Source organism: Lagopus muta, chromosome 2 (assembly GCF_023343835.1).
Source record: "Lagopus muta isolate bLagMut1 chromosome 2, bLagMut1 primary, whole genome shotgun sequence".
Lineage (NCBI taxonomy): Eukaryota > Metazoa > Chordata > Aves > Galliformes > Phasianidae > Lagopus > Lagopus muta.
The window spans coordinates 96,097,714-96,123,343 of NC_064434.1; the positions used below are offsets into that span (position 1 = coordinate 96,097,714).

General features: G+C 40.1%; 1 protein-coding gene and 1 long non-coding RNA gene across 2 annotated transcripts in view; one reads left to right on the forward strand and one right to left on the reverse strand.

Annotated features, from left to right (window-relative positions):
* LOC125690185 (uncharacterized) overlaps positions 1-25,630 on the reverse strand; it is a 70,290-nt gene that overhangs the window by 35,011 nt on the left and 9,649 nt on the right. The window contains exon 2 of the long non-coding RNA XR_007375548.1: positions 21,027-21,165. This is a non-coding gene — a long non-coding RNA (uncharacterized LOC125690185). The remainder of the gene's footprint in view (positions 1-21,026; positions 21,166-25,630) is intronic.
* The window catches only part of PLCB4 (phospholipase C beta 4), a 241,677-nt gene that overhangs the window by 9,817 nt on the left and 206,230 nt on the right, over positions 1-25,630 (forward strand). The gene's annotated exons all lie outside the window — the stretch shown is intronic.

Genomic DNA, 25,630 nt, shown 5'->3' on the forward strand with positions numbered 1-25,630 from the left:
ATGCTTTTGGGGTGGTACCCACTCGTGGTACCATCTGGAAAGAGCAAGAATTGTTTACACACAAGGAAAACAAATTCAGCATGATGTAAATCTACCAAAGAACATCATGGCTGTTATACATTGTAAAGGACATCAGAAGAGTGACGCTGTACAGGAAACTGGAAATATGATGATGGATCAGGTGGCAAAACAGGCAGCTGAAGGAAAAGAAATTGGTGAACGGCTTTAATTCCAGACGGTAAACTTGAAATATCTGAACCTTAGTCAAAACCTATAAGGTACTCTAGAAAGGATAGGAATCTAATTAATGAACGGAAGAGAGCAAGCTGACAGATGGGTGCATACCCAGATGGACACACTGTTGTGCCCGTTAGTATTGTATAGAATTTGGTTCTAAGGGAACATAATAAAACATGGGGGGTACAGACACCAGAAAGTAACTGTACAATCCTAGTACCAGGAACAGGGTACAAGTGGGGCATGTTGGAAAGGGAACCTTCCAGGACAACAATTGGAAATTGATTTTTTTTAACTGCCAGGAAAAATGAGGGTTTTGATATATGCTAGTTCTAACCAATACCCTTTCAGGGTGACCAGAAGCATTCCCTTGCAGGACCAATAGAGCCAAGAAAGTAACCAAGGTACTTTTGCAGGAGATTATTCCAAGGTTTGGGTGTCCTGCAACAATACCCTTCAACCAGGGAACTCGTTTTATTGCAGAGATTGTCCAAGAGGTCAGCAAGCATTGGGAATAAATTGGCAATTGCACACAGCACACAGACCACAGGCGAGTTGTCAGGGAAAGGTACAGGGAGGATCCAAAATACCCAGCTCTTCAATAGATGGCTTAAGAGCTGGTGCAGGCGCAAGAATTTCGGCTTTTTTGACCATGGGGCAATTTACACTGCACCTGGCATGATGGCTGCTGATGCATGCAGCCTGTCCCTGAGGGGTAAGAGGATCTTAGCTGAAGAATTAGCGGGACTCATTGACAGGTCTTTAAACTAGGAATGAAGGAGGGAAGATTTAGGTTAGATGTTAGGGGGAAGTTCTTTACTAGGAGAGTGGTTAGGCCCTGGAACGGGCTGCCCAGGGAGGTTGTGGATGCCCCGTCCTTGGACGTGTTTAAGGCCAGGTTGGACGGGGTCCTGGGCAACCTGATCTGAATGTGTATGTTTGGTGGCCCTGCTAGGCAGGGGGGTTGGAACTACCTGATCCTTGGGGTCCCTTCCAACCCGGGTGATTCTGTGATTCTGTGATTCTGTGTGAGTGGTCAGGGGGAAAAGATGAACTGTCTAATTAAATCACAGGTTGTAAAACTGGGACAGGAAGCTGGACTATCCTGATCACAGTTGTTGCCTCTGGCTCTCCTTAGTACCAGAACAAAACCTAGAGCCAAAGAGGGGTTAAGTCCTTTCAAAATACTGTACAGAAGGCCTTATGTTGTACAAAAGGGAATTTCTACCCAAGTAGGGAGCGAAATACTAACTGAGCATGTGATAAGTCTGCAGGAATAGCTTTGAGAAAAGGAGAAACTGGTTCTAGGAACTAGAGCCCAAGGCCTTGATGTGGCTCGATAATATGTATGTAACAAATCTCTTTTAAGATTCGCCCCTGGAACCAAGGTGGGTAGGTCTGTTCCAGGCGCTGCTAACATCCCACACAACAGTGAAAGCATTGTGGATACATCATACTAGAGTTAAGAAGGTCCCTCGAACACAATGAGAACTGAAATCAGCTGGACCCTTAAAATTGTGAATCTAAGGATAGAAATGTGGGCTCTTGTAACTGTTAGAAATGTTGATTTGATGAGTGCAGCATTTGATGTAAATACTTATGTATCTCTTGTGACAAACACTATTACATATCAATATTGTTTGGTATGTGGGTAAGCTAAGGATTTAAACTTTTTTTCTTCTTGTTGTTCCTGATGATTTTAAGGCAAGAAATCAAACTGTTGCAGGGTTTGAGTCACTGCCCTGGTGGGTGATGATCAACAAGAATGTAGATTGGGTTAACTACATCTGTTATAATCAATGGAGATTTACAAATTATACAAGGAGTGCAATAAAGAGAATTGCAGGACAGTTATATGCCACAAGTAGGGTGGCCTGAGAAAATAGGATCTCCTAAGATATGATAAAGGAATGTATATGTAACACTGGGTACCCGTTGTTGCACCTTCATGCCAATAACACAGCTCTGGATGACATAATAATGAAGGCATTGCAAGGGCTTGGTGCCACCCTTGGCAATGAAGTGGTAGAAAAAAATCAGGAATAGATACTTCTGTCAGTGGATGGTTGGAGTTCTGGTTTGGTAAATGGAAAGGGGTGACTGTATCCACTTTTACTTCGTTGATAGTAGCAGCAGCAGCCTTGATGGCCACTGGTTGCTGTGTTATCCCCTTTGTGAGGGGACTAGTAGAGTGATTGATAGAGCACTACTGAAGCAAGCACTAATGGAGCTATTACATTTGGATAAAATTATGGTATTGGAGGAGATGGGAGATAAAGAAAGTGAAGAAGAGGGCGATGTCTATAAAAGTGAACCTTAAAGAATTGCAGAAATCAACAATGTATAAAAAAGAAAAAGGGGGGAATTGTGGGAATCAAGTGTTGTTTCTGCATTAGAATTGTATAATATTATTTTTATTTTATGATCTCCGCTATCATAGTTCCCAGGAACACGCTGTATATATGTGTATATATGTACATTTTGTCATACACACTGCAAGAATATCCTGCACGAGAGCAAACCAGAGAACAAGCCATGGCAGCCCGAGGAAGCGCCTGACATTGGGAAGGCCTGACATCATCCCCCAGTGCTCTTTGTTTAACGATGATGACTTTAAAGAAAATCACCATATCAATAGGACAAGGAGAGCACCGAGACATCTTGGAGACAACAGGATGACTGCTGACTGGCACCAGATAACAAGTAAATAACAAATGTAAACCTTCTGATAAGATTGTGAACCTGGAGTACCCAGCCATTGGGGAAACAGGGGAGGGGGAAGGCAAGGGGGAGAAAACAGGGTATAAAGGCTGTCATGTTGTGTCCATAGGCGCGCTCCTACTTGTGGGACGCCCGCCATTGCAATCGCGAATAAATTGTGCTTTTATCAGAGATACCGTCCTGACAAAATTACTTGGATTATTTCCAACACTTGCAAGAAGACAAAACAGAGCAGTGTAACAAACATATTTCAGTCTCTCATCTTTTGCGCTTCCAGATGGCTGTTACAAAACACAGACATGGTATATGCCTGAATCTGAAACAGATGACATAACTGTGCTGGTGGATCATCTAACCCTTTTGTGTCTGGACGTTATGTCCTTTGGGTGCATTACTAATCCTTGCGGCTCTCCAAACTGGATTTTTCTTTAATGTCTCTTTTTGTTAAAAGATCTGAATGGCTAAATGGCATAAATTATTCTTACTGCAGCCTATTATAGAATATGATCACAGAACTGCCACCAGATTTGTCTCCTTCAGATAGTGGAAAAATAATATTACGCTCATCACTCAGCCAAGAGAAGGAATGGGTCCAAGCCACACCAGCTTCCAGCAACTCAGCATCGTGGATGCAGATGGTGCAAGTACTGTAGGATATACACTTAGTTTCAGAATGGCCCTAAGAACTGTGGCTACATTTATAATGCTTTAAATCTGATGATAAAAATCAGTGTAGCATATCTGCTGTGGGGAGGTGGCGGCCCAGAAATGTCCTGAAGGGCAGGAGTTGGGCATGTAAAGCACCCATTTGAGAGTCAAGCTGGGACATCCATGAGACTTCTTTACACAAATAAATAACTTATTTGTAGTGAAGAGAATTATTGTCAGTAATCTTACTGGTGCTTTCAGCAGTTACTGCATTCTTGCACTTCCTTTGTAAGTGAGACTGTTCCTAATTGGGGAACTGGAAGCTGTTTTCACAAGACTGCAGGATATGATGCTTCTAAAAAATCAATAAACATAATAACATGTACAGTAAAATCTAAGTTAGCAACTCTAAATTAGAGAAGGCTATTAAGTCACTAACCCTAGGAGCTACAGAGAACAGGTAGTTAATTAAAAGTGTGCTATATTTTTACAAAAGGGGGAAAAAGAGATGGAATATGTTTTCATACAATGATTTTAGGATATGTTTCTGGCTAGTGTTCCCTACCTCAGCAGGAGTACAGGCAGCAGTCAACAGTGCCTGATCCTGCTTTCCCTGACAAAATTGCAAGCTGTCACTGGTTGCAGCAGGAGCAGGGCTAGTCTTTCTTACAGTGAATTACACCAATTTACTAGGCAGCATTCCATTTGAGCCACACTGTGGATCTGATTACAAATGGAGCCTATTCAGATACACTAACAGACAGGTATTTGCAATCACTGCTGCTATATTCTGGCTAAATCTGTGCTCTGTCAACAAGAGACTTGTAAGGCAGGAAGTGAAGACAGCAATATCCCATTCAGACACAGGTCTGTTAAGAAACCCCTATTGCTACGAAGACATTTCTGTGTTTGCTTAAAAAGGGTATGTATTTAATAATGAATGCCTTTTCTTGAATGATAAATACTAAGTCTAAATTTAGGTGATTGGAAGGTATTACTTCTATTACTTCCAACTGTGTGGCTCTAAAACAACAGACTACATACAATTTCCTGAACGTATTTCTCAGAAGCAATCAAAAAAATGACTGGGTGGAGATGGGAACCTGGACAGGTCACATCCCTGATCTGGTGCATCATGTGGGCCTAAAATACTTGCACTAGCCCAAGTGTGGGAGCAGCTGTGGTGTGTGTCCAGGGCAGGACTTTGCCTTTTTTGCCTTTCTTTTGTTTTGCTAAATGTAACCTGAACTTCATCCTTCACTGGATCATCGTGGTTCCTTCACAGACACAAGTGATGGGGACTGAGGAGAGCTCTACAGAACAATAGTAAAGCACTCAATACTACAGGAAGGCATGCATGCAATAAACTCTATTCCAAAGTGTGTATTAATTTGAGATAGGGTTTCTGGTTTAAAAAGATTTTGTGTTGTAATTCATAGTAACTAATTCCTAGCCAGTGTCATAGACCGAAACAGAATCAGTTTGTTTTTCCCATGTTCACTTCTAAAAGTGTGAGATACACCCTATGGCTCTCAAGGGTTTCTGGTGGCCAAGTAGGACTTTTCAGTAACAAGAGAAGCTACAGCTGGAAATGTGAAGCTCCCAGTTCAATGTGAAATAATGGCTGCTTTGAAATTGTTCTCTCAAATCAATGTTAATGAACTAGCAGCCGTGTGCACATACCCTGAGACAGTGATTGACATGAAAAACGTTATTTCTTTGTTATCCTGGGATCAGATGTTTTGGCATTGACTGTATTTTGAACCAGTCGTGAAAGTTGAACAATACCAGCTCTAGAAGCCATTTATAGCATATTAACATTTCAAAAGAAACTTTTTTCAAGTCTCCTGAATGGCATTAATATTAAATCCTGTGGGAAATCTCAAAATGTGAATTTGCTGTGAGTCCCCTATGACAGACCATCTCCCATGAGAAAGAATGAGGGGGGGAATGTAGCTCAGCAAATTTGACAGTTTAAACATCCCCAGAGAAAAACATAACCAATGAAATTATTTTTGTGTATGTGCTGGATTTGGGTGAGGGGGATGTGTGTGTTTGTTTTGTTATGCAGATGACCACAGGCTCTTCTGCAAAGTAGAAGACAGATTTTAACAGGTAGTAAAACTGCATCTAACTTGGGATCAGTGGCATGGCAGAAACAGTTGGAAACTGACATTTAAAATAGATATCTCAGTCCTGTCTTGAACTGGGCAGTCAACACTGCAATTTTAGTGTGCATGGATGTAAGTTGTGAGGGGAGAAAAAAAAAAAGAGCATGGACTTATCTACACAGACTTGGAACTCTTGGGGCAAATGTTCCAAATTAAGAATGAAAACATTCCACAATTTACGTCAAAACTATAAAAATAAGCATTTTGCAGAGCTCATGCCCTGACTGAAGTCAGAATCCTCATCCAAAACATGCAGAAATGACTTTTAATTACTTCAGCTCATGACAAATGAAACTCTCATTGGTGTTCCATAGTTAAAATATCTGCCTTATCTTGATTTTTTTTTTTTCCCCTGTAACCATTCCCAGATGTAAGAGGTACTGTATAAATATCCACAATAACAGTGTGATACCGATTGCAGAGGACATAGAAAAAGGGGAAAAGAAGAAAGCAAAAGAAAGCAAAAAGCCTTATCTGTAGCTTTTACAATATTAATATTGTATGATGAGCCTCCTACAAAGCCCTAGGTAAGCCTGTGGACCTGTTGCACTAAGCCTCGCCATAGAAGTATGTGCATGAAAAAAACAGGCAAGGAAAATGTTCATTTTCTGTAGAACTGAGAGCCTCTCTGTCCATCCTCAACCACCTGCACCAAGGCAATGGACAGAATAAACAAAAATGATTTTCAGTTGTGCTGGTTCTCAAAACACCTCAGCTAGGAGCAGAGCTGCTGTGCTTAAACAAAAGCATTTTCCCATATTCCATATGGACTTGTAAGGATAGCTACCCCAGTTTAAGAGGTACTAGCAGTACACTGCTATGAGCAAGAATGTATCGCCCTCTTGATGGACAGAGTTTTTAGTGTTTAGTGAGTGTATTCTGTGTCTCAGTGTCTATTCTGGAGTGTGGGTGAAGTTCTCTCCTTCTGCATACTCTAAAAATGACCACTAGAACAGATTCCCTGCAGGGACTATGCTCTGAGCTACTGTATGAGGAGTGCAGAGGCTGAGTATGCTCATTAAGGAAACCAGGTTGTTGGACAGCATCAAGGAAAGGAAGAGTTTGGGAAGCAAGAAGTTGAAGCTCGCTAGCAGGAATGCATGAGGTTTGAAGAATTAAACTTTGAGAATATAACTGACACTTTCTGGCACCGTAAAATACTGAAGGCTCTTTGACCTGGTGACTATGCTATCAACTGAGACTGGTGTCAAAAACTGGAAGTAATTATTAGATGTGAAATGTTAAAGCTTTTGCAAAGGCACCAGTTTATAGTAGAAAGTATCATTATGACTTCCCCAGCAATACTATGTCAGCTTGAAAGGTGGTAGCCACAAAGCTTCATTCTTCATCAAATTTGTTCTAACAGTGAAATCACAACCTTCTGCCTAAGAGATACATGCCCACCTCCTTGACATGCTACAAAAGCTGGTTGAATATCTGAGCTAGCAGCAACAGCATCAGACAGCATAAAGAAAAAATGGGAGGTCCCCATCAAAGCACAGCCCAGCATGGGAAGGCAATGAAGCATCCAACACATTTACAGGCAGCTTCTCAGGCCACCTAATGCATGACACGCAGGAGAATGATACAATCCTAATACCTCACCAGGTGGGACATGGTGGAGAGGCTGACCCTCACTGATGTAAGACCCTCCTAATGAATGTAAGAAGGTATCTCCAAAGCCAGTGTCTGGTTGCTAATGGAAGGAGCTGACAGGCATGTCTGTAGAGACCATTTTTTATCCATGGCATCATTAAAGCTCCTGGATACCAGCAGCCTGGTGTCTGCAGAAGTTGTGTGTTTTCAGCTGCTTGTGAGCAAGTAAGAGGGTGAATGAATTCATATTTTATTTTTAAATGAAATTTTCCTCTGAAATATGGATTTGCTACACCAGGTTGCAATGTTACTTCCCACAGCTCAGTCCTTGCAACCTGATCTCCTGTAAAAGCATTGATAGCGTCACTGGTTTGCAAGTAGAAGAAAGAAAATAACTATGTCAATCTGTAGAGTACTTAAAGCTTGTCTAAAGTGCCAGCGAGAGTGCTTCCTGCCAGCAGTGCTCAGGTGTTGCTCCTTAGGTTGGAAAACTTCCCTTTTGCTATGAGAGCCCCTTCACAAGAAGTGTCAGGTGCAGAAGGAGGGCATTCCCTTGACAGAAGAGAGATGCTGATTGAGCCTACCTTGACTGTCAGAGTGCAGTACCAACTTGTGATACATTGCTTAAGACAAAAGGCACTTCAGCTGGAAGAGCAATTTGCAATAATAAGGGATGAAATCTACTTTTTTGGGATAGCTCTTGTCAAGAAAAATGTAACAAAGCCATGATGAATTTCTGGAGAATTTGACAGGCGTTTCCTGTGGGTAGGGCTCCACAATACCTGACTAGCAAGTGATTTGTGTTTCCTTACAAACTGTAACTGTAGCAAATGCTTTCACCAGAAACTGGGAGCACAGTTGGAGCTCTTCCCTCAGTACTTCTGTTGCTTTTTTCCAAAGCTGCAAGGGAATGGTAAATAAAAGAAAACTGCATATGTGTATCTGTGGAAATTGCTAACATAAGTGAGCAGGATCAGTATAAAAACATTAAAGTTAAAAAAAGGTGTTGTTGCCACAAAATCCTATGTGCAGCTTGTGTAGGTTGAGGGGAGAGGCATGTTTAGAGTTAGTAAGTTCCAGGTATATCCATTTCTGGCATGTTGTTGGATTACTGAGAGAGATCTTCAGCATTCATGTGCAGGGCAAAAAGTTATTCAGGAGAAGAAAGTGTTTTTCCAGATGGATCATAACTAGCTATGGCCAAAAGCCATAGAATCAGGTTGGAAAAGACCTTGAAGATCATCAAGTCCAACCACAACCTGACCAAATTACCCTAATAATCCTCTGCTAAATCATGTCCCTGAACACCACATCCAGGTAGCTTTTAAACACATTCAGGGATGGGGACTCAGCCACCTCCCTAGGGAGCCTATTCCAGTGCTTACCAACCCCTTCTGTAAAGAAGTTTTTCCTGATAAACAACCTAGACTTACTGTGATGCAACTTAAGGCCATTTCCCTTTGTCCTGTCAACAGTGAGAAGAGATCAACCCTGCTCTTGCTGTAAGCACCTTTCAGATATTGGAAGAGAGCGATAAGGTCTCCCCTCAGCCTCCTTTTCCCCAGACTAAACAGCCCCAGTTCCTTCAGTTGCTCCTTGTAGGGTATATTCTACAAGCCTTTCTCGAGTCTTGTTGCCCTTCCTTGGAACTGTTCCAGCACCTCAATGTCCTTTCTGTACTGAGGTGCCCAAAACTGAACACAGTACTTGAGGTGAGGCCTCACCAGTGCCGAGTGCAGGGGTGGGATTACTTCCCTAGTCCTGCTCACTACAGCATTCCTGATACAAGCCAGGATGCCGCTGGCCTTCTTGGCCACGTGAGCACACTGCTGGGTTGTATTCAGCTGACTGTCCATCAGTACACCAAGGTGTCCCTTTCCATCGGGTGTCTTTTCAGCCTCTCCTCCCCAAGCCTGTAGGGTTGTCTGATGCTGTTGTGACCAAAATGCAGCACCCAACGCTCGGCCCTATTGAAACTCAGTTAACCTTGGCCTGTTGCTTAGTCTATCCAGGTCCCTCTGTAGTGTCTTTCTCCCCTCAGGCGGATCAACACTCCCTCCCAACTTGAGAAAGAACTCTATGTGTCTTCTCACTGGTATTTAGTCCTCTTCCTCAGTGAAAGCTGGCATATTGCAAGACAGATGATTTTCCTGGAATTTTTTTGCAGTACTTCACACTTCCCAGGAGTTGCTTCTATATGACTGTAATAGAGCTGTCAAAATAACAGCTTGCAGTAGGAGTTGTGATCACACCTCTCCATACATGCTGGCCCCACCTCCTGCAGCACCTGCTTGTAATGGAAGGCTTATGGATGGGTCCAAATCAAGGTGACACGGCCTGTAAGCACAGGATGCATCTCAGTGTTCACTTGGCTGACCTTCCCAGAAGAGCTGTGCCTCAGATTCCTGCATACTTCTTTCTCCTGAAGTTTTAAGAATGTGGTCTCAACTGCAGTCTTGCTCTGCAGTGCAATCAGTGCCTGTCTCAGCCTACCTACTGCGCACCAGTCCCTGTACCTTCCTACAGTTTTGGTGATTTTTCTCTCTTGCTCTATGACTTCCAAAAGGTTTTTTGACACCAACAGTTTTGCTCTTTTGCATCCTGCCTTCTCAGGCTAGTATTTTTGCACTTACTGAACTGCCTGTGTCATGCATGAAACACATAGGACGCTGCCCCAGCAGCAGCTGACTGATAACACTGGGCTTTAAAAAGCAAGGGCTTCTGTAGCTTATTAGGGCAAGGAGGGTAGAGTTGGGATGAAGACTGGTTCAGGTTCACTTTAAAATCACTTGAGTAGGCTACTGAGTGCACCTTCAGAAAGTACTCCCATAGGCCTACCTGGCAAGGGAGAAGGCAACACCTCTGTGTGAGTGCAGTGCTTGTTCTGCCATGTCTTTACCCCAATGATTATTGGAATTTGTCACACCCAAGTCACCTGCCAGTAAAACTGTGTGAAGTTGAATGGGTGGAAACAACAGGGCAAAATATTTATGAAGGGACTGCAATCACCATCCATCAATGTCCATTAGTGTTTGCTTGGAGACATCAGTCTTTTCTTCTTCATTAAATATCTTAAGTAATCCAAACATTTCTGTTTGCAAGGCCAGCATCTTATGCATGAGAGCAGCATCTCTTGAAGGCTAAAGCTGTAGGCTGTGAAAGTCCAATATATTGGCTCAATCAGATGTTTAAGTATCTCTGCAGGAATGATTGCTGTCATTTAATTTGCTGATTAGTGTTGTCATATCTATTTGTAGAATACAGTATAATTTATGGTGAGATCCCCGGAGGATCTTCAGCAAATGCTACAAGTAATTGAATCTGCTGATTTCTGAAGGTCAGATGAAAACTGAACATTATTATGACACGGATTATGTGGTGATGTCACCAGATAGCTTTACATTTCAAATTCGCATCTATTGATTGTTGCTGTAGACTAACCCTGAAAAAGACGAGCGAATAAAAATATGAAGGAGCCTAACTCCTGTTTAGCAAAAACCTGAGGTAAATTTTCAGCCCTTTCAGAAAAAAACTATACATTTCTTGAAGAGATGAAAAGTGAAGGAGACTTGTACCACTGAGCCAAAGGGGGAGGAGAAGCCTCAGAGAGGTAATTTAGGGAAACATCAGGAAATGGTTTGGGTTATCTTACTCAAGCAGTGGCTCACTGAGCAGCTATGAGGCTGAATGCTACAACTCCCACACATAGCTATGATGCCCCAAGCTGGTAGTGCTGCATTCTGCTTCTGTTCCAGCAACCAAGCAGATTTCCCTTAGCAGTAAGACTAATTTTGTCTGAGTTGTAAAAATGAGGTCCTCCAATTTGGTTTGAACAGACTTCAGAGTTTTTCTGTAAAAGCTGAATGGAAACAGAGTGAAGTTCACCTGGCGAGGTGCAGGGATGGCTGACTTCTTAGGGCACTAGGTTACAGCATCTTGCTAAAGAAATGGTTTGCCAAAGGAACAAGGCTCTAAGTATGATGTTGAATTGTCTGCACCAAAAAATGCTCAGCGATAAGGAGTGGGTATTTCTTCTGCAGAAGGAAAAAAAAAAAAGCCAAACTTCTCCATTCTCCTAGAAACCCTTTCAGCTTTCTGGTTTAACATAGTTTCATCTCCTTCCCCAAAGGAACTTCTTGTAACAAAGTCAAATAGAGATTTGTTTAAGGGGGGGGGGGGGGGGGGAGGGAGAGAAACAAAAAAAACTTGGCATGCTATGTATAGGCAATACACAAGGAATGGGTTGAAGCAGTTTGGAGAGAATATCACTAGAAGGCTGCTGCAAGCCACTGTACCCCGTATGGTGCATAACAGCAATTCATAGGGCATGCGTTGCTGACTTCTTGAAGCAACTCCTATCCACTGATGCTTTGCAGAGGGAAAGTTGGGCTGGGTTGATAAATTCTGCAACCAAAGTGCTTATTAAAAAGGATAAATGTGAATCCACTTGCAAAAGCCCCTCTCCAGAATGAATCAATTAGGTTGTTCTGTGCTTTTTCACTGCAGGAGTACTTGTGTGCTGCAACTTTTCTCTTCGGCTGCTCTGTAAATCATCAACCTGGATGCTACACAACAACTCCATGACCTGCTAGAACAATAAACTAGGGCTTTAAGGCCATCCAGGCCCCAAAGACTTGAGCATACACATTTCTTTGTGTAGCCTAGTGACAGCAGCATGGATGTGCCCAGCACTGAGTGCGTGTTGGTCTGCTGTGATGGAGCAGGGCCTAGATACACACAGACACTTCAAACAGAAGCAGCTGTTAGTGAGGCTTCCTCTCCTTGGGAAGACACTCTACTTGCAGGTACCAGGTATAGGAGCTACTGCCTATAAATCCCACAGACTTTGTGGTTTCACCAGCAACTAGGAAGGGAGCAGTAAAAACCTGCCAGGTTGGTTAGAATTCAGCTGAGTGACAAGGCTGTGGAAAAGCCACCTGAAAATAAACAGTCAAATAATAAAATGCATGAGTGGCCTCCCAGGGTGAAGTTGGAAGAGCCTGTGTCTCCAGTTGCGTGCAATGCCCCCTTTCTCGCTTTCCTGTACTGAGCATGGGTATTTGTGGGGGAAAAAAAGAACAAAAAATAGGGCGTTAGCAGAGAGAGGAATAACGTGGCTATGTGCTGTTTCCCTGTCTGCATTTGGCATGCGACTGGCAGTCCATCTCTGACTCCAGGATGTGAGGTGCAGCCCTCCATGCTGCTGCTGCTCCTGGAGAGAACGTTTCTCTGTACTTCATTTATTTTGTAAATGTCATAAACTCTGAGCTACTCTATGGCTCAGGGCTGGGGATGCACGAACATCCTGGGAGCCTGTTGTGTCTCACGGCATTTCTGTGACTAGCAGAACAGGGAACCCATGGTACAAACAGCACAAATGGGTTTTCTTTCCCAAGCATCATTCCCTTTAGGGCAGTGGTGGGTTCAATCTGACAAGAGGAAGCTGTCTGCCACAACAGTCCTCATGTACCAAGTGTGGATCTGTTACATTATTTTAGTGCTCTCTGGGGAGAAAGTGAGGGCATGTGAAAACTGATAAATAACTGCTCCCAGTTCTGGGTCTCTTATATAAGATGCTGATTATAGAAACTGAGGTGCACAGGAGTGGGACAGAATGCAAAGATCAGACTTTTTAAAGGAAAGTAGGTCTGGGTTTTTAGGGGGGAAATGGAAATTACCAGCCTTCATCGAGGCTCAATAAATTCAAATAAAAGGGTGTTCTGTTGTACTAGCAAGTCCATCTTGGCCACAAAATGAAGTCCAAGAGTCCTTTGCTGAGAAAGTACCACTTGAAGAAGAATTTTATGTAGGATTTCTCTTTAGTGATGAGATGATGTAAAGCAAAGCCAGCTGAGAACAGAACTGAGAATAAATGACTTAATAGCACAAAAGCTAAACAAATATTGTTCCAAAGTATCCTACTATTCATATTTCTTCCCAGGCTTGAATCACCACAACTGCACAGAAAGCAATTTTGTTGTCAACCTGGCATTAATATTGGTTAGTGAAAATTTTTTGCTATGTTTTCCTTTCCTTCCTTTTAACTCCAAAATTAATACTCAGGACAACTCATAATCCTAAGCAGAAAAAGAAAACATTTTATACGCTACGCTTAGGCAGCCAGAAAAGAACAGGGTTTGGAAAGTGTTAAGGTAGGCTACTATTTTAATTCTATGCACAATTGCACACAAAAATAGGGAAGGGTTTTGTAATGTAACACAATCTTGGTGCAGAGAACAGAACATTAGTTATTTGCCATCTCCTTCTCTTACAAACACAGACTGTAAGTTGCCAGTTCCCTACAACTGTTTTATTATAACCAAGTTATGAAAGCTGCGGGAATGGAAGTGAGCTTTCTATTTCATAATGCTAGTACCCAAGCCCCCCATACCCTTAGCATAACTGTATCTATGTTATTGTATGTGTGCATTTACAGACTGTGGTGAATGTCTGAAGGATGCTCTTTAGTATGTCCTATTAATGAACTGATCAGTCTCATGCACTAAAAAGCAGACATGTAACAGTAACCCAATTGAGTTGCATTTCCTCAGTTGGTTAACCTTACTGGATTTCTGACCACTACATTGGAAGCAGCATCATAACTTTCTTTGTAAGTATATTTTTGATGCATAAGTGATAGAAAGTGTCTTTCAGAAAAATTATTGTCTTAATGTAAGATGTCAGGTTTGAAGGAGAGGGCTAGATATGGGAAAACAATAAGTAGGTGGCCAGGTGCTAGCTAATAGGTATGTTTGCACACCAAAGGTATCTGTTTCTGGGTATTTTTTCTATCACTCATTTCTATTACATACCTAAATTTGGAGTGTACTTCCCATGTAAATTCAGGCATGAGTACAATTCCTGACCTGAGAATCCACTTGTGTGATTTTGGTGAATCCTTCCTTTGAGCCAAGTTCTCTCTCATCTTAATTAGCAACAGTTTAAGTTGCAGTTCTTGTGCATAAGGCTTGCTCAATGAACAGTTTCTACTCCAGTGGGACTCTTTACATGCCTATTTTAGTGCTAGCATTTGTCAGCGGGTCAGCACCCACTGGGATGCTGAAAAAGATCTATTCAGTCTAGACGCACATTATTTTAGATCACCCCAAGGACCGCTGTGAAGTGCTTTGCCAGCTAGTAAGCCTATGGCCCCGTGCTCCTGGAGAAGGTCTGCTGGATTGCCTCATCTGTGCCCCAAACCACAGGCGTTTCACGGGTGTTAATGGGAGTTTGTGCTCCTTGTGGCACTGCATAGAGAATGAGAAAGATGAATATGTGTCTGTATTGCAGTGTTTTCATGAGGCAGGATTGATAAATGAGAAGCAAAAGCATATTAGGGGAAGGAGTAAAGCTCCACTAACATAGTTTTTGTAGACTACAGATTGTGAGTGCTCTGTTCTGTGATTTTCCATGTGATCTTCCAAATGGTGCATTTTCAAGACAACAACATCAACAGTGCATAGCTGGAGATCTAATCCCGAAGCTCCATATGGTTATACAGGAATAGGACAGTCTTTACATGTCCATATGCCACAAATAAAGCAGAATATGGCCCCAAACAACCGTAGCCTCTTGCAAATGGGGCAGTCACATCTTGTAGTAGTGATGAACTGACATCTTGCCAAGTGACCTACAATTTCTCCTTTCTTTCCTGCAAGACTGCAAAAGGAGGAGCAAAAGAAGCAAATGCTCCTTCCTTCATATGATAGTCCTGTGGAGAGGAGAGCAAAGGGCATAGAAGTGGTGTGTCTATGGGAGTTTGTATAGGTTTCTGTGTTTAGCAATGTGTTGTTCTTGTTTTTTGTTTTTTACAAGTCATGAAAGGAGAGTATTGTCCTGTAGGTAATGAAATACTTTTGCAACCAAGTAATCCTAGGGTACAAAGAAACCTTTGTGTACTGGCAGTTCAACCACAAAGATGGCAGAAATAGGTGCCCTATCTAGATTTTTTGAAAAAGGATTATATTTATTGGATAAGGTGAGGTTTTGTTAGCTAGGCCACCTTATTCCTGCAGGGAATCCTAAGGAAGAATTTATGTTAAATGTAATTTGATGATAATGATACTTTTTTAATAGAGCACAGAATGCTGTTCTACCGAAATCTGAGTACATTTCTTCAGCTCAGAAACGCTAGTAGAAGCAGAAGGTATTTTCTACTCTATTGCAGGTTTTATTTCTTACTTTTTTCCCTACTGTATTTTAATATTGATTTACAGACTTTACTTACACAGCTATCCAGTTCCTCTCACCAGTATCTCTAGACATACAACTAACCAAAACAAGCTTGCTATGTTCATCAGCTCCATACAGTACAATCAGGACAATGAGAACTGAGATGTCATAAAGACTTATGACTTGATTTTCAGAGTAGGTGACGATAGCTAGCACAAGGTATTGATTTCATAAGAAGCTCCAGGTCCTCAGTGTACATTTTAAAAAGTGCCACAGATTCTCCAAAGTAGCCTTTTTCTCAATATCTACTTCAGGAAGAAAAACTGAACAAAAAATAGAAGGAGCTTTCCATCAGAAACAGATTTTTTTTCTTTATCAAAACAAAAATATGAACAGCTAATCTAGGACATCAGTAGGATCTAACTCTTGTGCAAAGTCTTACCCGATGGTTTAGTACACCCTTCAGAAAGTGTGTCATAACCTCAGTACCACAGAGATACCACTTCACTGAAAGTGTCACAAAAAGCTTTGCTAGATTTAAATAATTTGATGTTTTGGTTTTTGTTGCTTTCTAAAAAAAAATCGCCTCAGTATATAATGTCTACAGAAACTCAAGAAAACAAACAAAAATCCTGTAATATGCTTCAAATTTTCAGGTGGTTTGGGCTATATCTCTTTCAAATGTATGATTAAACAAAGCCCTGCCATTTTAACTACTCCAAATACAAATGTGTCCAGTTAGTGATACTTTTTTTTGCTCTGGTTTGCAATACTTCTTGAGATGAGCCTTAGGTTTCAAAGGGTGGTGAGCTGCTCTGCTCCCATCGCTGGGATGCAAATTCTGAAGTCTAATTATGCCATTTTCATGTTTCCTAGCTGTTCAGTGCTTTGCTTCTGATAAATTTAGCAAAATTTCCAGCTGAGACTATGGAGACTTCAGCTTAGAGCTTGAATAAAGTGTAGCTTCTTATTTTCTACTCTCTGTCTCTGAATGACAGTTAATCATACTATGCCCGCACATTTTCTCCTATGGGTTTTTATGGGAGTTTTCACTTAAAGTAGATTCATTTTCAACAAATAATTTCAAACAAGTGACTTTAATCAATATAATTATTTCATTTTTTAGTGAAACCATTTTCTTCGTTGTTTTAAAGAAGGCTTTAGTTTTGCAGTGGTCAAACTGAGTATGTTTCCTGGGAAAGATCTACATTTGCTACAGTCAGAAAGGCAAAGACAAAGGTAAACGCAAAGGGATTTTGTCTATCAAATGTGGGGTCAATTTCAGGAATGACTTGTAGTCAGGCTTAAAATACAATTTCTTGTTAACCATTCTTTGAGTTATTTGAAGAAAGATTTCATTCTGAAATCCCATTTTGAAATTCCATTTTGAAACCAGCTGTGCTGAAAGTCAACCACAGTTGTATACTGACTGCATCCTCAAAAGTTAAAACCCCAGTTTCTATTAATGTATTATTTTTTTTTATAAAATAGCAATAGCGTGCTTCCGTTGTCAGAGAAGGAGAACTTCTTCCTAAATCCATTCTTTTGGTGCAGAGCACAGTAACTACTACTGGCTACTGAACTAGCAGCACAGCACAAGAAAGTGTGCTAAGGAAAGTGCTGTTCCTCTTTGATGAGAGTTCAGCACTGGCAAGAGCAAATATGCATTAAACTTCATTTTAATCTGCTGGTAATGAAAATCTTGTAACATAACTCTGCCTTGAGGACTAAACAAGTCCTCAAACAACTGCATGTTTAGTATGCTCAGATGAGATCTGAGCTTTTAGGTGAGGACTTATAAGAAAGCAGATAATTTGAATAGCATGTTTTCTGCTGGTTGACAGAAATATTTTTACAATATAACACAGCTATATGGACTGAAGCTCTTTTTCCCCACTAACTTGCAAGCATACGCTCTAACTTCTTACTGGGATCAGCACTACCTGGAGAATATTTCTGTTTCTTCTCTGACATGGAAAACAATCTCTGAATTAGCACTCCTGCATCTAGATCCTAAAAAAGTGAGGGAAGGAAGAAAGAAAAGAAATATCCCTAAAATGTGCTTTATAAAAGTATGCATAGATCAAACATGCTTCATGTTTGTACCACAGACTGATGGCCTTTCTGTCAGCTCTCATTGGCCATCACAGGGTGATCAATTTGAAATTAATCTATAAGGGGTAGAGACATTTTATTTTCATTGTTTTTATTCTGCTTATTTTCTTCTGCTTGCCCAAACAGTTGTCGTTAGAGCTATTAGAGCAATGCTGATTGACATGAGCAGGTCATTTGGGCTTTCTGTCCTTTATTTGGATAAAGGCATGTTAGCATGAGATATGCTGGGTTTATCAGATAATGATACTTTATAGTTCTTCCTCTCTTGTCCCTTCTCCAAAGCTCCTCGACTCTATTAGCAATCTAGTCAGAAACTCGTGTGTCTCCCCTTGTTCTGCAATTTCACACACTCCTGCTACTGTCTGCTATGTTTCTGTTTCATTAAGCTTCTCTCCTCATCTTTATATCTTTTGTAGAGTAACTCCTGTCATTATGCTGGTAAGAAAATCTTTTTATCTGTTTAGTATTACGATAACCGCTGCAAGTGCGGGGCTGTTGATATTTATGGGGAAAGGAATAATGAATGAAATGATTGGAAAAAATTTATGTTCCCAACGAAGCTGCTTAACAAGCTATCAGTAAAGACATTGCACAAGTGAATATCTGCATACTTTCGTGTATTTCAAGATTTTTAATCAATATTTATATTACTAAGTCTGTATTACTGTTTCATTAGAGAAGTCTACCAATATTTCAGCATTACAATAGAAATATTTGTTTCAAAGGGGTCATTCTGAGAGAAAGTAAAAAGTAACTTAGTATTACATCAGTCATGCAAAGGCATGACACAAAGCCATTTGTATTCATGAATTTTATTCATTTAGTAAATCTAATTTCTGGTCACAGCAATTTTAATGTATTGATTTCTAGCTATGTACTTGCGTGGCAAACAGGATCTCATCATAATTCCTGTCTTGTGTCAGTAAGTCCTTTCCTCTCAAGCAAATAAAATATTTTAATCTCCATCCCTTATCATCTTTCATACAGGGCTGTGTGCCACTCACTATATTTGCTCAGCATTGTACATCTGGGTGTGTTAAAAGAAGCATACATGTGATCCTGTCCCATTTAACTGCTGTTAGCTGATGTCTTGTTGTCCCAAGCCATACCGTTTGCAAATGCACAACTTCTCCATTTCCAAGGGGACTATGTCAGCCTTGACTTATGCCTGCATTGCAGTCACAGAAGTGGCTGGACTGCAATACAGAGACGCATGAATAAGTTTGGTGACTAGGAGGTGTTCAGCCACAGCAAGGAGCTCAGTGCAGACTGATGTGATTTTTGGTATCCAGGCTACCTGAAGCATCTCTAAGTTTACTCTGCACTCCTTCATAGATTCTTGTGCTGATATAGTTTTAGTCTTTTACCTCTTCACAACACCCTCTCTGACAGAGAACATTATACATAATTCTCAGGTGTAGCAATTAAGTTAGTGAGAAATTAAAAATTTAAATGTGAGTCTAAAGGGTCAATAAAATTATGAATGTTCTATATTCACAATATTCTGTATTTCTGTAGAAAACTGACTGCCACCATTCAGCTAATTCTGGATTTAGATCACAGTCTTTACGTATTTACTTCTGCAGGTTACTTGCAAACAAATTTAAGATAGTGAAAATCCTCCATGTAACTTCAAAAATAGGAATAAGTTGAGATTTTCCCAGGTTTAGCCCATTAATCCATTGTTCTTGTATTCCTACAACCAGGTATTCTGATTACTACACTAGGCATGCTAAATAAATGTAGATATTTTAGCTATAAGTAATTCCTAGTAAGGGAGCAGTGTATATATTTAAATTGAGTAAAAGGCCAGTAGATGTTGCGCCAAGATTAGGATATAACATTTTTGTGTCTGAGATCTTCTCCTTGAAAGATTTGTTCTTGAGAGTTGTGTAATATCTTTCCTTCTGCACTGACCTCCGTGATAATGTGCATCAGGAATTTAATAATATCAAGAGAACCAGATAGCAGCCTGGGAGTTAGTACAAGGGCACATGAATAATGGCATTATTTCCAATCAGAAAATTTCTAAATTTAAATCTATTACTGAAACCAACAGCATACTGTACAGCTCTGCACCTTATGTACCTACACAAAACTGGTGGATAATAGGAAACAATAAGGCTTGAAGAAAAGGATGGGGAAGAAATGCCCACGAGTATGTAGAAGGGAAAATTGAATGTTCGGTGATATTTTGCCTTCATTTCAAGGTGCTTTTAAATATAAATATCCTTCCCTGAATAAAGTGAAAGGGTAGGTCACAACACGAAAAAAAATACATGAATAGGAAATTCTTACTTGCTTGGAGCTGTTCATTGTCTTCAACAGAGGCATTTCATACAAGGCAAGGATAGATGCTTGCACTTGCTATCTGTGTACACCATAACAAAGTGAAGGGCTAGACTTTTGCTTAACTTAAAATTATCCTCAGCAAAGCTATTGGTGTGGATCCCAAAATGCAGAGCAGTTGTGTGCAGCTACACATGTGAGCGTTTAAAACAAACCTTACTTACACATACATGTAACTGCCACTGAAAATGTTCAACAAAGTGAAATGATTTGAATGGGAATGGATTCTTGCTTTTGGGACTTTTGTGAGTAGACATGGCATAACTGGAAAGCAGATCTGTTGTTATCATTAAGGGTGTCATCTACACTTAAGAACACAAAAGTAATAACCTCCAAAATTAAGATAGCACAAATGTGATTCTACCATTTCCCAGGAGCGTCTGGCTTTGCAACTTTAGCAGTGTCTGCACAATGCAGGGCTTTTTGTCTTTTATGATAATAAATTAATTCAGCATTTACAGTCAGGGGGTTCTAAAAGTAACAATGCCAATTCACTGCCAGAAAAAAAAAAATGAGGCTTTCCCCTCCAAACAGCAGGAAGATGATCCAAAACTAATAATGTTAGTGGTGATTCCTGTATTGTTTTTATATGGTCAAAAACAGGAAGCTGCCTGACATTGATAAAAACCTCTCCTGAAAAGTTGTCATCTATATTCTAAATTATTCAGTTGACTGCATTGTCATTACATGCATACTAAACAGGAAGCAGGTTCTTAAAAGATGAGCTAACAAAACAGTGGGTTTGCAGTGCTGTCTTTTTTCTTGATTTTGTTTCTTTTTTTTTTTTTTTTTTGTGGAGAAAAGTGTTATATACTCTTTTTCACCATGTGTTAACTAATTATAGACACGAAAGATGAAAAACACATTACTTCATTTAAATCTTCCCTTAACTACTGTCGTAGCTGGCAAACCCTCTTCTTTTTAAAACACAGCTTGCAAGCTCCTCTTTCATTGTACAGAGAGTATATTGTACAGTAAAAAAGAAATAATTAAAAATAATCACTGTAACTGCCTTACCTGACAAGGAGATGTGTATTTCCAAATTCCGAGATCACTGCCAGGACATCTGCAAATGATGCTTTTATTAACTGCAAATGTAGTTTCCTCTCCTGCTTTTGTCCACAAATCCATTTCCATAAGGCTTCTCTTGTAGTGTCTGCGAAACACAAAGCTGACAGTGAGCACATGCTGTGTTAGAAAGGTAGAATCACCTGGATTTTATTAAAAGAGAATACAAAGTAGACTCACAGTGAAATACAGCACCACAAATGAGCTTCTTCTTTTTGCATCAATACTTTATAAACTGCAACATTATTGGCAATGGGAAAATGGTAATATATTTCTCACCGTTGTGAGGGGGGTTTTAGTTCTAAAGGGAGATCATGCAAAAGTAGGCTGGCGGAAGTCGCTCTTTGCATGTGTATGGAATAAACTACTCAAACTGAACTGCATCATTAAGAATAACCTTTTTTATGTATTTAAAACAAAACAGGCTTTGACTTCAGTCTTAGGTTGATGACTGGAAATCAGTACAATCTTCACTGAAGAACCAAAATTATCAGTATGTACCTGGTTACATACAGTCGCCTGTTCTTGGGACACCTGCACTCTGCTGCAATATCTGCTTATATTTTCAGCTTCCTTTAGGTCAGGGGAAGCTTGTTGTGAGTGCTAAGATGTCAAGAACAGTGAAAAAAAGTATCTCACATAATAGGTCCTCGGAGAATCAAGGATTTCAACCCATTGTCAAAGTAGAATGGCTTCGAGTCTTCCCCAGTTTTGCCTTTCTTATCCAGTCACACAAGATGAGTTTCTTTGTAAGGGGCAGCAACATCCTAAGATCAGTTCAGACAAAAGATCAAGGCTGTTCTTTTAGGAACAACAACTTTTCTTTGTGAGACCAAGATGTCCACTTGCAGCCATTATCTCTAATAAAAATGGACTGAGGTTGACTGGGTAACCAGCAGTCTTCAGGATGGCAAAGTAGGGAGCACGTACAAAATGTTTAAATAAACTCAAAGAGGATGGTCTGTTGTAATGTAGGAAACAATTCTGCAAGGTACTACTATTGTATCTGAGGTTCCAGAAAGCTATTCAAAACTATTGACTTGGGAAAGCATGTGATTGCTTAAGTGAATACGGCTCATCAAGCTCCATTTTGACAGTTCTTCACTTCTAAAATATTAAGAACCAATGATGAACTTCTACTACAGTAGAATAATACAGCATCTGGAATTCCTTCTCTGTTTCATTATGCTAGCATAATACTAAAAGGAATTATTGTTTGGTTTTCATTTTGGATGTATTCCCCTGTTCTCATGCAAACGTTAGGCAGAATTGCACAATTTAATGGTTAAGAAAAGAAAGACAACACCAGGAAAGCTGGTTTCTCACCTATGTCTTACTGCCTGGAGTTCTAAATTAATTATCTATCTTAGGGGAAAATGGATGTTCAACAGGGAATAGGGGACAGCTGTTGAAGAAGGGTATAAATAGGAAAGGATTTGAGAGCAAAAGAAAAATGTGCACTTTGAGCTAGAAATATGTATAAGGCAGAAAAATGTTCTTGGTTTTAGACTTTTTGGATGAACTTGACTCTAGTACACTGAACATATCGAGCCCTAGGTTTTTCTAGTTTGTTTTGTTGTGGTATTCTTTGGTTATACAGCCTGGGGGAAGGACAAAGTTGCACTCTCACCAGGAAGGTCACTACACATGAAGGTGTGTGATCTATGATGCTGGGGCATCCCCTGTGAACACCCTGCTCTGCAATCTGTCTTGGTGTGACACAGTGCATGTGACTTCTGAATACAAGTGTGAGAATTGCATTCTGTGCTGAAGTTATCTCAAGTTGCAATAAATATTCATTTGCCCACTGCTGCGATGCCAGTGCCTGCCTGTAGTTCACAGTGATTCTGTAGGTCTGCGTTTGCATATACACTTGATTTCCAGTATCCGTAAAGACAAGACCAAAAGAGTACAAGATTTGCAGCAGTGATTAGATTATTGCTCTACCACAAACAGAGTCCAACACTGCTCCAGATGATACGTTAAGAAGTAGGAAGTTATGTGAAAGTGTCCTTTGGGGCATCTTTACTTGCATCAATATGAACATTAAGTCCTGAAGCATATTATATATGCATATCGTATACCACCTAACCGTATCTGTGTGTTTAGACAGACTGTGACTATTACTTCAATATCCTTGGACAGACTTTCTTATACTGTATTGCTCCTGTTTTAATCAGCATCAACAACTTAAAAGCCTGTATTGGTTTAACTGAACAGAATTCAAAAATCCACAGACGAGCCCTGAGAGTTTAGAATAGTTTAAGCTATGCTGATGTCTCTTTGGGCCTGATGGAAAATCGCACAGGACATTATTGCCCATTTATTCATTCTATGAGAACAAATTTTTCTTTTCCTTCCATATCTTGATAATCATAACATCTGAATCACTGTACAAAAACAGAATCAAAATGTAGGCCAAATGATTAGAGAGAGAGATGAGAAATACTAATTTATTCAAATTATGGTTACCTAGATGTGATAAAAGAAGAGAACAGGATCACAAAGGGAACTTTATTACTGTTACATCTTTTGAAGCAAGTAAAGTTGGGAAAATGAAAGTTTCTTTCAAGGCTTAAAGTAGACTATGAAAACTGTACCACAGAGTTTCACAATAACTTCTGGAAAAAAAAGAAACAGTCAAACTTTCAAAAGTGGAGAAATACGCTTTTTTTCAGACAACCAGGAGTTCTGATTAAAAGCTTTTTCCCCAACTGTTACTTCTGTCACATCCTTTTTCTGCCAATATTTAATTGGGGATTCCATACACAAAAAGCTCTTACCTGATCTTTCCTTTCTTCAAACATTAGTGATTGGAGTTCCCTCTTTTATGACTTTCCAGATAAGTACAATTTTAGATTAGAGTTTTTCGAATGTGCCAGCTTTAATTAAGAGTTGCTAAAACAAGATTTCATACCAGCCCGGCAAGTGCTCATTGACTGTTATGAATCTGAATTATTTTTGTTTTAGTTAAACTCTTTTTCATGGTTTCTTTATCTGCATTGGCATATGGAACTTATACTGCGGTAATGGCTGTTGTGCAATATGGGAAAGAAAAATTAGCTCTGGATGCTCTGCTACTACAAACCTCACACAGTCAACTCAATGCGTTCTACAGTGCCTAGAGACAAATGTCTGAGAAAATGGTTCAGAGAAGTCAGTACATTGAGCCATCTAAGTTGAATGATTTGAAGGTTTCTCGCATTTCGTGTCAGGAGTATTTTAGAGTGTTGAATCTGGCACAATTCAAAGCCATGAGCCTTCTCTTGGAGACAGACACTTCTTGGGGAGAAGCAGGCTAATGCTAGGTACCTCAGTACAATCTTTGAGCTGCTCCATTTACTTCAGGCTTTCATTGATGAGCTCTGGTTGAATTAGGTTCCTGGCTCTGGAGATGTAAAGATTTACACTGCTTGCACTTGTGCCTATAGACTCTACAGTCAATTGTCTCCTATGTAAAATATAATATTCAGATTATTTCAGTTATCTATCCCAATATATAAATTTCAGCCCAACTAGTATAAATTGTCAGTACCTTTTGTCTCTGGCAGTCTCCTTTGCTGAAGGCACAGCGTGGTGCCAGCAGGTCTATCCAGGTTGGTCATTAAAGGCACATGAGCAAGCTCATGAGAAAAGAAACAAGAGAAAGAAACAACAGTATTTCTCTTTTACTTAAGGTCCTCCTCTCCTCGGCTTTCTGCATGAAGCCAGATAGTTGAGTGAAATGCTACTGGAAATATAGGAAGAGACATCAGTGTACACATGTTTTTTGTTTTCTTTTTTAAAGATCCTGGAGATTGAATACGTGGGGGAGGATGGTGTACAAGAAGAGAAGGAGAGTGCAAGGGGAAGTGTGTTAAGCCAAAAGAAACTGAGGGAGACTCATATCTGATACAGCTAGATCACAGGGCACTGAGCTAGGGAGTGCTCAACTTCAGCAGTAATAAGACGCCCACCCACTCTTAGAGAACAAATAAAAACAACTGCTGTGCATGAATATGTGCACTTTTTTGTTTGTTTCCCATGGTAGAGGGAGTTCATGTCACTCTTCAATTTAAACCAGCGAAATTGGAGCAACATAAAATTAATTTCTCTGGGTCTTGTTCTGTAAGCATCAATTATAATGTCTAATCTACATGAGGTGCTGCTAAGATTAGCAACCACCTCTTTATTATGCTACACCCAAAAGCATTCATGTGTGTTCAGCTTCAGATGTAAGATCATACAAATATTAATTCTGGAATCAACCAAATGTTAACAGTTGTTCTTTATTCCTCCTAAGAGTATAAACATTTTTTAGATTAGGTATCCATGTTCCACTAAAATACATTTTTAAGAGAAATTTCTCAATTAGAGCTTGACAGTGAGTAAAGAAATATACTATCAGAAGGTACAGAAGAAATAAAGGACTAGCCTTATTTACAGCAGTGATGCTGGCAATCAAGGCTTTGATACTTGGTGAAAGAATTTAACTGATATTAGAGGAAGGAGAGATGCACTGCTGTGAGCATGTAAATCATTTATGCTCTCTATTAAAAATTTACTCAATACCT